Genomic DNA, 12708 nt, shown 5'->3' with positions numbered 1-12708 from the left:
TGCCCACAAGTAAAATGTATGGTAGTTCAAGCCAGCAATTATCTCTGTTACTTCCTTCTGTGCTGCTTCTGTTCCCTTTTTCCAAAAACAGATGTGGGTATTCACCCAAGTTCTGTGTCTATTCTTTCCCACACCTGCCAGGGCAGGATTTTGACAGAGGTAGAGTTGGAGGGAGGCAGCAGACAACGATCAGATGTAATTTCCTTGAGAGCTGTTTCCAAAGAAAATGTTGATTTTTTTTTTCTTTCAGGAAATGTGGAGTCAGCATCTTGATTCCCTCCCCCTTTCCCCAGGAGCATTTGGTAAATTAAATTAGTTGAACAAAAGGAAATAGCTTTAAAGACATTCTGAAATGCCACATCCTATTTATGACACACAGTCATTACCCAAGGTCTGAGATGGCATCCTTTCATCTATCCATCCTAGCCAGCCAGGGAGTTTTTGAAAGCACAATGGCTCTTCAGAACTTTCCAGATTCATGGCCTCTAAAATGTTTTTCAACATGGTAGCTGGGTGGTGATGGTAGCGTGGTGTATTGCCCTTGTATGTTGTGGCCAAAGAAAGGGACTTGACATCGGCCAATGTATGGCTCTCTCACCAAAACCCCCTGCTCTGAGATTGAGAAGAAATTGAAAGCATCTTTTCATTAAGTAATATTCATCATGTACTTGTCACCAGGCACCAGTGGCTCACACTTGTAATCCTTGCTACTCAGGAGGCTGAGCTCTGAGGGTCATGGTTCAAAGCCAGAAAAGCTCATGAGACTCTGATCTCCATTTAGCCAGTAAAAAGCCAGAATGGGGCTATGGTATAAGTGATAGAATGCCGGTCTTGAGGAAAAAAGCTGGTCCTGAGTTCAAGCCCCAGCAATGACCTGTGCCCTCCTCTACCCCTGCCCCCATCTCAATCTAGCTGCAATGTGTTCGTTCACTTCTCTCAAACATTATGGCTCTTGAGCTTTTGTGCTAAAATCCCACGTACATTCCTAAAGCAACCCTCTGCTGAATTTGAAGCACTTTTCTGCACTCGGTATGGTGATGTTGCATCACTTTGCCTGGTTAGAACCCTGACTAGACAAGCACCTATCTTAGCATCAGCTTCCATCTCCTCATAAGTAAAATATCCTTAGGAAGAGTGTCTCATGGGATGGTATAGAGACTTACATGAGCTGATTCAAAGCATATAGCAGAGATTTGGGGGCCAAGAAGTGCTCTGAAAATGTTTCTATTAGCAATCATCATGTATTGTACTGTTGTTTCGCTATTCTTGTGTTTGTGTTTTTCTCAGGACCAGAGTGCTAGTCTCTTAACTTTTTCCACTCAACCACCCAAGCCACACTTCTGAATTTTGCTGATTAATCAGAGATAAGAGATTTACAGACTTTCCTGCCTGGGCTGACTTGGAACCATGATTCATATCTCAGCCTCCTGAATAGCTAGAATTACAAGCATCAGCCACTGGTGCCTGACTGGAATTTATAATCATTTTCTGTCAATTTTATATATAAAAATAGAAGCAGCCACGCACTGGTGGCTCATACCTGTAATCCTAGCTACTTAGGAGGCTGAGATCTGAGGATCATGGTTTGAAGCCAGCCCACACAGAAAACTCTGTGAGACCCTTATCTCCTACAAACTATTTTAAAAAGCCAGAAGTGGTGCTGTGGCTCAAGTGGTGGAGCGCTCACCTTGAGTAAAAGAAGCTCAGGTACAGCTCCCAAGCTCAGAGTTCAAACCCCAGGCAACAACAACAAAAAGAAAAGAAAAGAAAATTGAAGGAAGAAACAGAAATAAAATATAGCATCAAATTAGAACTCTCTGTGATAGACTATTTCACACAGTATACAAAGAATACATCAGAGCAAAACCCCTAAAAATTGCTGTATTTTGCATGTAAAAAACATTAACTTTTCCTAGTTGATGGCACAGAAAACTTCCCAAAAAGTTGGTATATGTAGACTGCTAATCCTAGATTTTCATAAGAATTGTTCTTTTATGGAAAAAAATAGAGTTCATGCTTTTAACTATTTACTGTTTTCACAAGGAGGAAACGTGAACAGCCACAAAAGCAATAGTACTTGCAATATTATAGTAAGTCTTCCATTTAAAATGAAGCAAGCAAAACACTATGGCAGGTTGCACAATATCATTATCCACAAGAGAAATGGGCCTAATAGAATTGTTTCTATCATGGCCCAGGTTAATTACCTACTAAGAGGTACTTGAGATGAGTAAATACAATGGCTGTTCTCCAGTTTGCTAGCCTATTGTTCCTTAAACTGTACTTGAGTTCAAGTGTACATTTCTAATCTTTAAAAAAACACCTCTTTAGCAGAATAGAAGTAAGTACCACATATTAGAGTGAGTCACCATATACTTTCTTGAAAACATAGCCTCTGAACCAAATGTGTAATGTAAACCCAGAAGATATTTATTTAGAGGTGGTTCCTCAGGCTGTCAACTTGAAGCAATGTGACTCTCAAATACTGCCTTATATAATGTTTCTCTGTCTCTCTGTCTCTCTCTGTCTGTCTCTCTCTCTGTCTCTGTCTCTGTCTCTCTCTTGTGCTGGTACTGAGGCTTGAACTCAGAACCAGAGCTCTGTCTCTCAGCTTTTTTGCTCAAGAAGGTTGGCATATGGCCACTTGTGCCACAGCTCCACTTCTGGCTTTTTTTAGTGGTTAATTGCAGATAAGAATCTTATAAGCTTTCCTGCCCAGGCTGGCTTCGAACTGCTATCTTCATATCTCAGCCTTCTGTGTAGGTAGGAATACAGACATGAGCCACCAGCAACTAAGAAGCTGTGAATACTTTAATAGAGAACAGCCAAAGACCGAGAGTTCAAGGACCTGAGTTTGTCTTGTTCTCTGCCACTGCTAAACCAAGTTAGCCAAAGTATGGCACTTAAAGATTCCTCGTCTCCATTCTGAGAAGGAAAATTGGCTCATTGAATGTCATCTTCTGGGGCGCAGCCCTGGTTGTATGTGACTTTCAGCTCAGTGTTTGTTTGGTGCTTTGCAGATGTGTCTATGTCTTGAAGAGGCTGATGAGTATTAGCCTCCCAAAAATAGGGTTTAGGGGGACTGATGGGTGTGACCTGAGGAACTATGCAACCAAGGTATAGAATCAAGGAAGGTGGCTCAGACCTTTACCTAATCATTTTTGGAAGAATCAAAAGATGGATTTGGGCTAATTGATGGATGGCTTTGAATGAGCCACTGAAATCTAATTGTGTGATCACAGTCTGGATCATAAAAGGAAAGGCTTCAGGCAGATCTATGAAATTAGATCACTGCTCTGGCTGCTCTAACTGAAGGGCATCTTTAGAATTCTCCCAAACAATTCTCCATCCTTTGATATCCTCATTGATTATTATACTTTATTTCCTCTCCCTTTGGCTATAAAGCAATAGTACTTTCATGAACCACAATTATCTCCAGAACTTGCTAGATGTGCACGAAACTGCCTAATTAGAGTTCTTCAGGCAGTGCCTCTCCCTGACCATTTCCATACAGCTCTGTCTCTTTCCTACACACATCCAATCTAGCTCAATGGTTTGGATTTCCTTCCTACTTTCTGCCCTAATACTGCATGCGCCCACAACCCCCACATTTCACTTCATTCTTTAACATCAACCAAAGCAGGACTTGTTAGGGTAGAACTAGTGGTGACTAGAAAGCTGGATAGAGACTAGAGGTGGTTCACTGACAACCAAATTCTGTCCTCCTTGCTCTCTCCCCTAGCACTAAGTTCTGACCTCAAGCACTGGTCAGCCTGACTCTCCCTGTCTCACCTCTCACCAACGCACTTTTAGTCTCAGTCACCTATACTCTCCAATATCCAGGAGACTAGTGTTTCTGCCACATATGTCTTTCAAATTGTTACCTCTTATGCTCAGTGGGAAGGAAAAGTGGTGTTCATGTGAATTTTTTTTGCCTGTCCTGGGGCTTGAACTCTGGACCTGGGCACTGTCCCTGAGCTACTTTTGCTCAAGGCTAGCACTCTACCACTTGAGCTACAGTGCCACTTTGGGCTTTTTCTGTTTATGTGGTACTAAGGAATTGAACCCAGGGCTTTATACATACTAGGCAAGTACTCTACCACTAAACTACATTCCCAACCCTGATGGCTTTTTATTTTCTGACTTTTTCCTGCTTGCAAGGTATAAAAACGTTTAGAAAATGTCTAGAGTTTTCTCCTTCTTTCCTCCATCCCTCCCTCCTTCCCTTCCTTCCTTCCTTCTTTTCTTCTCTTTCTCCCTCCCTCCATTCCTCCCCCTTTCATTCTCTCTCTCTCTCTCTCTCTCTCTCTCTCTCTCTCTCTCTCTCTCTCTCTCTCTCTCTCTCTCTCTCTGTGTGTGTGTGTGTGTGTGCCAGTACTGAGCCTTGAACGGAGCCTTTTGCTTAGATATTTGCTCAAGACTGGCACTCTACCACTTGAGCCACACTTCTATTTCTGGCTTTTTGCTGGCTAACTGGAAATAAGAGTCTCTTGGATTTGACTGCCCAGCGCTGTCTTTTGAACCAGGATTTTCAGATTTCAGACTCCTGACTAGCTAGGACTTTAGGTATGAGCCACTAGTGCCCAGTGAGATTCCTGTCACAACTGAGTACACCGGGCCAGACCTGACTGGGTATAAAGGCTGGATCCAGTGGCTGAGGTGTTGAACTGTGGAGTTCCTACAGGCGGCAGCTTACCTCAGCTAGATCTAGAGCCCTTTGCAACTACAAGATCAGGTTTGCTTTCTTTTTCTTTTCTCTTTCTGAAAATCTCTTGACTTTTAAATATTAGCTGAGATAATTTTAGAAAACTTGTGTGGTTCCAAGAAAGAGAACTTCAAGTTATCCATATCTGTTAGGCCAATGATTTATACCCAGTGCTTTGGAGAGAGGAGGCAATATTGTGTGGGTTGTTTTTTTGTTTTGTTTTGTTTTGGTGCCAGTACTGGGGCCTGAACTCAGGGTCTGGGCACTGTTGCTTAGTTTTTTTACTCTAGGCTGGCACTTTACCACTTGAACTATATCTCTGCTTCCAGCTTTTTGCTGGTTAATTGGAAATAAGAATCTCATGGACTTCACTGCTTCAAACTGCGATCCTCAGATCTCAGTCTCCTGAGTAGCTAAGATCACAGGTGTGAACAACTGGCCCATGGCTAGAATGGCTTTGAATGTAAGAAGCTAGCTGGTAGCTTCAAGCCCTCTACAGTGCTTCGACTTTAGGACAGCCCAAGGTATAAACCTTCAACTTTACAAGATGAGGGTTTGATTTTGCCCTATGTGTCTAAATGAATTCTGAAGTGACTGATGGGTAAGCTGGAATGTGGCTGCATGTATTCTAAGGAGGGTTGTAATGGCCAAAAGCCCCATCAGAAGGCAGCCTTGTGAACAGGGAAATTGACTAAGGATAACGAGTTGGATGATTTTTGCAGCAAGCAACATCACACATTGATATTCTGATGTATCCATCTGTGAAGCTACACCTGTCACAGGACAGGACTAGGTCCCTGCAAGGTGAGTGCTGTGTGAACACTGGAAATCCTGACTCTCATTCAACCTTTTATAAGTTGATTGATTTCATTTTGTGCTGGTACTGGTCTTAAACCAAGAGCTCTGCACTCTCACTTGACCTTTTAGTTCAAGACTGGTGCTCTCCCACTTGAGCCACACCTGCACTTCTAACTTTGTGGTGGTGAATTAACGTTAAGAGTTTCAGGGACTTTACTGCCTGGGATGGCTTCAAACCTTGACTGTCAGATCTCAGCCTCCTGAGTAGCTAAGGTAACAGGCATGAGCCACCAATGCCCTTTTAAACCTTTTAAACAAATAGCTACTGGCTGCTTGGGTTGATCATGTGAATTACATTGAATTGTGCTGAGCTCCTTAATCCTCATGATACTGATAAAGAAACTTCAGTGTAGAGATTTGCTCCAGTAATACAATTATTAGAAGAGTTGAATCCTGTCTGATTCCAGAGCACAACTGGCACCTGGTGCTCTTGACCATTGCCTTCCTGTTGATTGATTTCCTACTCTAAAAGACTCCTAGTTGAACTGTCATTTAAATCAGCTTCTACACAGAGCTGACCACTCAAGGTGGGAATGAGGGACACATCTAGTAACAAGTTTGTATTTCCTACTTAAATATTGTACTATTGAGAGGGTGAGAAAAACCATAACGATAGAAGAGGAGAGAAGCAAAGAGAAAGAGAAAGGCAAGAAAAGAGGCACGAAGTCAGGTACCAGTGGCTCACACCTGTAATGCTAGCTACTCAGGAGACTGGGATCTGAGGCTCACAGTTTGGAGCCATCCTGGGCAGGAAAGTTGAATTGTTATCTACAATTAACCAGCACAAAGCTTGACAGGGAGGTGTGGCTCAAGTGGTAGAGCACCTGCCTTAAGTGAAAAACCCAAAGGAGATGATGAGGCCCTGAGTTCAAGCCTTAGTACCAGCACAGAGAGAGGGTTGGGGAGGGAGGGGGAGAAAAGGGAGGAAAGGGAGAGAGAGAGAGAGAGAGAGAGGAAGGGATAAAGAGAGAAAGGGAGAGAGGAAGAGAGAGAAAGGGAGAGAGGAAGAGAGAGAGAGAGAGAGAGAGAGAGAGAGAGAGAGAGAGAGAGAGAGAGAGAGAGAGAGAGAGAGAGGGAGGGAGGGAGGGAGGGAGGGAGGGAGAGAGAGAGAGAGAGAGAGAGAGGGCCCTATGTGCGTAGTGGTCAGATTTAAATGTACTTCCATCTCCCACAAGCTCATCTGGGAACTGACCACTTTAAGACTGTTCTTAAGAAAATGCTTTTTTTGAGCTCCAAATGCTCTATTCCATTCCTAAGGTAAGGCCAATCCTTATAGAAGGCTCCTAAGAGAAGCTGTAAAATAAAAACAGTGTCCTGGGAGACTGCAAGAAACCTTCTAGCTTCCACCTCTCCCTGCATAACTAATGCTGGTGTACTTAAAGATAGCCCTACTTTGGGGGAGAGCTTTCTCAGTAAGTGATTTTCAAAACTATATAACTCTCTTGCTTGTGAAATTGAAGCTTTACACCTATTTCTTTCTACTGCTTTGAGTTTATTATTCTGTTCACCTGCCTTTCAAGTGTAAAACCTAGACTTTAATAGGACAGAAGGTAATTCCTTCAACATCCTCTACTTTCTAAACTTAAATACCAAGACACCTGGCTGTGCTTTTGCTCCAGGCTGTGTTGTAAACCGAAGCTCAGGGAGCACTGTCTTAAGTGTTAAGCAATAGCCAGCAATCCTAAAGGCTTCTTCTGGGTTGGGCATGGGGTTTAAGTGCCCTTTATACAGGGGTGATCTCTTGAGTTAAGTACCTCTACTACTTTCATTTCATATTTGGGGAAACTGAGGCAAAAGTGGTTAAATGAAACTTGCCCAAAGTCACACAGATGGATCATATTGTTCAAACTCAACAGCCTGATTCCAAAGTGACCTTCTCATTTACTCCATATTGCTTCCCAAGTAGCTTTGAGGCTGGTGATTTATTTGTTTGTTTTATTTATTTAATTAGGTTTTGTTGCTGTTTTGTGGTGTACAGGTGTTTGAACCTCAGGGTCTTGCCCTGGCTAAGCAGGGGCTCTACTGATAAGCCCTCTACCTCCAGTCCTTTTTCATATTGGTTGTTTATTTTGAGACAGAGTCTCACTTCTTACTCCAGGTACACTCCTGGGCCATGATCTTCCTTTTATTTATTTGTTTTTGGTCAGTAGGGGGGCTTGAATTCAGGGCCTGGGCACTGTTCCTGAGCTCTTTTGCTCAAGGCTAGTGCTCTATCACTTTGAGCCACAGCACCACTACAGGTTTTCTGGTAGTTAATTGGAGATAAGAGTCTCACAGACTTTTCCTGCCCATGAACTGTGATCTTCAGATCTCAGCCTCCTGAGTAGCTAGGATTATAGGTGTGAGCCACCAGCACCCAGGACAATTTGTCTATTCTAGGCTTATGGGTCATATCTCATACCCAACTCTTTTTCCTTTGTCTTATGGACTTTTCTGTGTGGGAACTGTGGGCCTCCTAATCTCAGCTTCTCACATAGGTTAGAATGACAGGTGCATACCACCTTGCCAACTATGTGTGGAGGAGGGATCTTATGAACTGTTTCATCTGTGCTGGCCTCTGCCTCAACCATTATCCTTTTGTTTCAGACTCCCAAATAGCCAAGATTACAAGAGGGAGTCACAAGTGCTTGGCAGAGTATGGTGATTTTGACTTAAATTGGAGGGATAGATCAGGTATTGAGTCTAGAATTTCTTCTTTAAGTGGCAGAGAAATTAGATGCAGAGATTTCTCTGCTCTGGTCTAGGATAGACATAAAAGAGCTGCAGTCACCAAGGTCTAGAATACAAGGAGCTAGTTCTTTTAAGCTGGAAACTTTTCTACCTAGATTGTAAGCCTCTTTGAGGAGAAAGGACCATATCTACTTTCAAGCATAATGCCCAGCATGGACAGGATCAATAGAAATTTGCTATTGGTTTGGGTGCATTGATTAATAACTTTGAATAATGACTTTGAATAACAACTTGTTCAAGATCCATATAATTGAGTTAAGCTGTTGGGTTAATTTAAGTAATAAAATACCATGGACTTCATTTGAGTACTCCTCTGTTGAACCATAAAACAGAAAAGTAAAACCTGTAATCCTAGCTACTCAGGAAGCGGAGATCTGAGGATTGCAGTTCAAAGCCAGCCCAGGCAGGAAAGTCTGTGAGACTCTTGTCTCCAATAAACCACCAGAAAACTGGCACTGTAGCTCAAGTAGTAGAGCACCAGCCTTGTGCTGAAGAGCTGAAGGACAGTGCCCAGGCCCAGAGTTCAAGCCCCACAACTGGGAAAAAAAGTCTTCTCAGATCTCTTCAGGTAGATTTAATTTTCCCTTGCCTAGATCATCATAGTATGCTTTACTACATTTGCAGTAATACCTTGACTAGAATGGGAATTTTATATCTTTTTCCCTTGCTAGACCTCTGAGCGATCTCTTCTCATGTTCATATTCCCTATAGAGCTTTGTAAAATGTTTGTGCATAGGAGGTTCTTAATAAATGGTTGACTTAATTGAATGTAATCAAACTAAATGTTTGAAGAGGAAGCTTTATATAGAGAATCGAGGGTTAGGGAGGGTCTAGTCTCATTGGGCATGGTTTTGGGTAATATTTCTCCCATCTCTCCATCTCCAGCCCCAACTTCCAGCCCTAAATTCAACTTCCCTTAGCATTAATCCTAGAACTCATTTTTTGGGAGTGAGCACAGAGTCCAGGCAGTCACCATAGAAGTATGAGTCTTTGTCCACCCTACCCTCTGTTTTCTGATTATGATATCCTTTCACATTCTCAATGAAGAGAATTAGACAAATATGAGGTGAACAGATTAAAATATATATGACTTTGATCTCTTTAGCTTGAAATAATTATAAACATTTAAGTAGATTAGTTTCCAATGTGTATATTCCTCCCTCCCTCCCTCCCTCTCTCCCTCCCTCCCTCCCTCCCTCCTTTCCTTCCTTCCTTCCTTCCTTCCTTCCTTCCTTCCTTCCTTCCTTCCTTCCTTCCTTCCTTCCTTCCTCTCTTCCTTCCTCCCTTTTTCCCCCTTCCCTCTCTTTCTCTCTCTCTCCCTTCCTCATTTTTCTTCCTCTCTCTTCCATTCCCTTCCCTTCCCCTTCCTTCTCTCCTCCCTTTTCCTTCCTTTGCCCTTTCCCTTCCCTTCCTTTCTCCTTCTCTCTCCTCTTCCTCCTTCTTCCTCTCAAATCATCACATGTAATGTACAGGATCTGCATGAACAAAACTCCAAAACTTTAATAAGTGACATCTATGAACATTTAAATAAATGTTAAGTTATATCCTGTTCCTGAAACAGAAAAAGATGCTTATAATCAAGGTATCAGTTCCCTCCATGTTAACCTTTGTATCTAATGTAATTCCAGTGGAAATTCTTATGGGTGTTATTTGGTTTGAGTGGAATATTAATCCTTTTCAACCTGCCACTGTTTATCATCTAGAAGAATAAATGTGTAAAAGACCTCATTTTTTTCCCTAAGGAAGATGAATGAACGTGAACTTTCCCTACCACTCACTAAAGCATATGAGAGGATTACAGTAATTATAATAGCCCTCTACAGATATAAAAAATTCACAGGCAGATCAATGGAATAGAAAAGTGAACCTAGATATTGACCTTTGTGTAAAAAACAATTTGAGTGCAATAAAGATGACACTACAAGTCAATGGGAAAAGGATGAATGGTGCTAAGTCACTTGGTAAATTATTTGGGGAAAAACGCACTAAGTTAAACCCCAACATTGCATTCTATACCATAAAAAAATCCCAGATGAATTAAAGTAAAAGGAGAGAAAAACTTGGGAAACCATAGGGGAAGATTTTATTTTTTTGAAGGAGGTGTTAGTCCTGAGGTTTGAACTCAGGGCCTGAGCTCTGTCCCTGAGATACTCTGTGCTTAGAGCTACCACTCTACCACTTGAGCCACAGCGCCACTTCCAGCTTTTTCTATTTATATGGTACTGAGGAATTGAACCCAGGGCTTCATGCACACTGGGCAGGCACTCTACCACTAAGCCATATTCCCACCCAGAAGATTAAAAAAAAACAAACACCATAACCTCACACAATATTAACAATCCTCATGTGCATGTGGTTAAGAAAAGTCAGTGTTTATGTTGAGCTTCAAGCCTAGATCTATCACTGATTTCTATGTGATTTTGGACAACTTAGTGAAATTTCTTGAGGCTTTGTTTACTTCTTTGTAACTTTATGGCATGGAATCGAATTACTTCAAAGACCTCTTACAGTTCTTACGTCCTTAGTTCTGTCTCTGGTCATTGTACTTTTTTTCGTATCCTTCCTTCCCTATGTAGGACACCACCATTCAACCTGTAAAGCAGTAAAGTCAGCCAAGAGAAACTGCCTGTTCTTCTCATTGCAGTGGTAAAGTGCCCAGAAGGTATTAGTGTTTTTTATTTTGTACTTGTTATTTCAACTGAGTACTTGGTGCATATCTGCTGTATAAGTCTTGTCCTATTCATTTTTTAAATCAATTTTATTTTATTTTAAAAAATTTTAATATTTATTTATGTGACAGTACTGGGGCTTGAACTCAGAGCCTCGTATTGTCTCAGCTTTTTTGCTCAAGGCTGGCACTCTACTCCTTGAATCAAGCTCTATTTCCAGCTTTTTGGGTGATAAATTGGAGCTAAGAATCCCTTGGACTTTCCTGTCCTTGCTGGCTTTGAACTTCAATTCTTAGATCTCAGCCTCCTGAGTAAGTAGGATTACAGGCATTAGCCACTGACACTTAGCTGAGATATATATTTTTTTTTTTTATTGACAATCAGATTCAGAATATAGTGCAAAATGGAAAAACTTATCCATACTTACACAAGATATTGAGATGGTTGAAATGTATTTCTTAAAAGTCTATCTCACTGTGAAGTGAATTAATGTTTGTTTGTTTTTTAACAGACCTAATTTGTATTTGAGGTTAATTCATTTGTTGACTTCAGCAAAACATACCTGGTCTGTAAGCACAGCCAGCCCCCTGGCAGATTCGCTTAGGCGTCTCCTCCATAGCCTTTACTGATACAGTATAGGAATTATGGCAGAGCCCAGTGGAGTCATTGAAGTCAGAGTCTCCATACTGCTCAGGAAGGGCTGCCAAATTAAATAACAAGAACCCAGCAGGTCGGCAGCTGTGTGCTAACTCCACTCTGCTGGTGTGAGGTAAACTAGGACTAAACTTCATTCACTTAAGACCCCAGCCAGTATTTAAACAATAATACCTAGAAGCCTGGCATAGTGTCTACAGCAAGAGAACAAATACAATCATAATAACAAATGATGAGTCAGTCATAAGATCTTTCTTTGATCTTAAGTGTCATGTCTACCATTTAAAGTCACTTCCTAGTGTTGGCTCAACTGTACACATTTTCTTCTGTATGTGACAGATGGAGATGTAAGCCAGGCCTTCTCCTTGTCAAGTGATTAACTTTGCTAGATTAAGATTTCTGTTGGGCTGGGAATGTGGCTTAGCGGTAGAGTGCTTGCTTTGCATGCATAAAGCCCTGGGTTTGATTCCTCAGTACTACATACACAGAAAAAGCTGGAAGTGATGCTGTGGCTAGCCTTGAGCAATAAAGGTCAGGGACAGTGCCCAGGGCCAGAGTTCAAGTCCTAGGACTGGGAAAAAAAAGAAAAAAAGAAAAAAAAAAGATTTCTGTTGCAATGCCACAAATAAATAAATAAATACCAGAAACATAGCAAGAAAAAAAATAGAACCAAAAAAAATGTAGGTTTTTGTTAGTCTGAATCCATCAGAAAATTTGTGTGTGTGCGTGCATGTGTGTTTGTGTGTGTGTGTGTGTGTGTGTGTGTGTGTGTGTGTGTGTGTGTGTGTGTGTGTGTGTGTGTGTACTAGGGCTTGAACTCAAGAATTTATGTCTTGCTTGGCTTTTTCACTCAAAGCTGGTACTCTACTCTTCGAACCACACCTCCATTTCCAGCTTTTTGCTGATTAATCAGAGGTAAGAATCTCTCAGATTCATCTGCCTGGGCTGGCTCCGAACTACAATCCTAAGATCCCAACCTCCTGAGTATCTAGGATTACAGGTGTGAGCCCCCACTTCTAGCTCCATCAGTGTGTATAAAGTTTCTTTAAAGTTTTATGTAAAATCAAATTATCACATAATTACAGAATAGTC

At 41.6% G+C, this 12708-nt stretch overlaps 1 protein-coding gene across 13 annotated transcripts in view; it reads left to right on the top strand.

The window, feature by feature from the left end:
- Window positions 1–12708, top strand: part of Iqch (IQ motif containing H) — a 239377-nt gene that overhangs the window by 56687 nt on the left and 169982 nt on the right. For 2 of the 13 annotated variants that reach the window (XR_011366631.1, XR_011366632.1), the window contains exon 6: window positions 10870–10955. The exons of the other annotated variants lie outside the window; for them this stretch is intronic. The gene's annotated coding sequence lies outside the window, so the exon portion shown is untranslated. The remainder of the gene's footprint in view (window positions 1–10869; window positions 10956–12708) is intronic. 13 annotated transcript variants of the gene reach the window in all.

This window comes from Dipodomys merriami, unplaced genomic scaffold (genome assembly GCF_024711535.1).
Source record: "Dipodomys merriami isolate MVZ:Mamm:240054 unplaced genomic scaffold, mDipMer1.0.p SCAF_48, whole genome shotgun sequence".
In the NCBI taxonomy this organism is placed as follows: domain Eukaryota; kingdom Metazoa; phylum Chordata; class Mammalia; order Rodentia; family Heteromyidae; genus Dipodomys; species Dipodomys merriami.
The sequence above is the reverse complement of the archived record's forward strand: the minus strand, read 5'-3'. Positions and strand labels throughout refer to the sequence as shown.